Below are 2,500 nucleotides of genomic sequence, written 5' to 3'. Positions count from 1 at the left end.
TAACTTGTCGCACATCCTCGGCAGCTCGGTCTCTCTGTCTAGCCAATCTGTACAAGTCTTTTTCTCCTTCCTTAGTGTCTAACCTGTCATACAGCTCACCGTACGCCTTTTCCTTTACCTTTGCCACCTCTCTCTTTGCTTTACGCTGCATCTCCTTGTACTCCTGTGTACTTTCTTCATCTCTCTGACTATCCCACTTCTTCTTTGCCAACCTTTTCCTCTGTATACTTTGCTCTACTTCCTCCTTCCACCACCACCACCACCACCACCGCCAAGTCTCCTTGTCTTCCTTCCTCTGTCCCGATGACACACCAAGTACATTCCTAGCTGTCTTCCTCACTATTTCTGCAGCGCTTGCCCAGCCATCTGGCAACTCTTCACTACCACTCAGTGCCTGTGTTAACTCCTGCCTGAACTCCACACAACAGTCTTCCTTCTTCAACTTCCACCATTTGATCTTCGGCTGTCTTCACTCGCTTCCTCATGTTGGTCTCCAAAGTCATCTTACAGACCACCATCCGATGCTGCCTAGCTACGTTCTCCCCTGTCACCACCTTGCAGTATGCAATCCCTTTTACATCGCGCCTTCTACACAAGATATAGTCCACCTGTGTGCACTTTCCTCCACTCGTATACGTCGTCACCCTGTGCTCCTCCCTCTTCTTGAAATATGTATTCACCTCAGCCATTTCCATCCTTTTCGCAAAATCGAACACCATCTGTCCTTCCACATTTCTCTCCTCGATTCCATACCTTACCATCAACTCCTCATCACCTCTGTTCCCTTCAGCAACGTGTCCATCGAAGTCCGCTCCAATCACCACTCCCTCCTCCTTGGGTACCCTTTCCACCACGTCGTCCAACTCAACTCCAGAATTCTTCTTTTTCGTCCATCTTACACCCGACTTGCGGGGCATATGCGCTGATAACCGTCAGCAATACACCTTCGATTTCCAGCTTCATAATCCTCACTCTGTCTGACACTGTGTTCACCTCCAGCACGCTCTTGACATACTCTTCCTTCAGAATGACCCCTACCCCATTTCTCCTCCCATTCGCACCATGGTAGAAGAGTTTGAACCCACCTGCGATACTCCTGGCTTTACTCCCCTTCCACCTTGTCTCTTGTCACCTTTCTTCTTTCCATCACGTCAGCCAGCTCTCTCCCTTTACTAGCCATAGTGCCAACATTCAAAGTTCCGACTGACTGTCACCTCCACACGCCTACCCTTCCTCCTCTCTAGCTGCCTCTGGACATGCCTTCCCCCTCTCCTTTTCCTTCGCCCAACAGTAGCCTAGTTTCCACCGGCACTCCGCTGGTTAACAGTACCGATGGCGGTCGTCGGTAACCCGGGCCTCGACCGATCCGGTATGGAAATCTTATTTATGATCCGCATATTTGATTTGGCAAAGATTTGACGCCGGATGCCCTTCCTGACGTAACCCTCCCCATTTGTCCTGGCTTGGGACCTGCACTAAGAATGCATTGGCTTGTGCATCCTCAGTGGCTGGGTTGCACGCTTTTCTATGTTTGCCCCTCACTTTTGTGGCGTGAACTATCAATTCTAGTAATACAGGTGTGTTTATGTTAGGTATCACAGACACACGCACACGCACAATATATGTCCAAAAGTATTGAGATAACTGACCATTACACCTACAGGAGCTTTTCTGACATGTCATTCTGAATCCATAGAAACCCATATTCCACGAAGCTCCCGGCGCACAGTTTTTGCGCCGATGTTAATGCCAGGAGAAGTTTGGATCTCTGCAGTTATTGAGTCAACAGAGCGTTGGCGACTTGAGTTGCTGTTGTCCCTAAAGGCTTGCACTTTTCAATAATATGATGATATATGAAGCATAGAGAGTAAACGGGATAGATACCTTTTGAACAGCACCCTGTAGTACAGCACTTTGAAGGTACATATGTCGTCACTTGCTGTAGTGGTTTTTACTGATGGGCGTGGCCAGGTTTTCAGAAGCCTCTCAGTTGTCAATGTGAGAGCCAGGGGACGCGTCTGCCGTACGTTTAGGGTTAGGGTTAGGTGATTTCTCTGGTAGGGCTGCTTACACCACACCCCGGACTGGATTTGTTGCGTGTTTGTGTCCTGATCGATGGGCCAACTTAACACGCCTTCGGAGGGTGTCCGCCGGCCGGCTTTGCCGGCGTTCGGGCGGTCGGTTCCTCCGGTCTGGCGGATCGATGTCCTTTATTTAATGTTCTTAGTGGCGAGCAGAGTGCGGAGTGGGAGGGGCTCTACCGCGTAGTCGTCCTCTCCGTTGCACAGCTCGACAGCGTGCTCGGCGGTGCTCAGCCGGACCGTCTATCCCAGTTGCTCTTCCACGGCTCCCCTCGCGAGGCTTGCGCCCCCCCCCCCCTCCTCCAACATCTGTATGGGGAGGGGTGGAACAGCTCCGTGTTTACCTCGCGGGGCTTCCCGGAAGACATTTTCTCAAAGTCCTCGTGTGACCGGTCTACTTTTTCATTGCGTTGTGTAGG

The sequence above is a fragment of the Lampris incognitus genome, unplaced genomic scaffold (assembly GCF_029633865.1).
Source record: "Lampris incognitus isolate fLamInc1 unplaced genomic scaffold, fLamInc1.hap2 scaffold_91, whole genome shotgun sequence".
Lineage (NCBI taxonomy): Eukaryota > Metazoa > Chordata > Actinopteri > Lampriformes > Lampridae > Lampris > Lampris incognitus.
The sequence above is the reverse complement of the archived record's forward strand: the minus strand, read 5'-3'. Positions refer to the sequence as shown.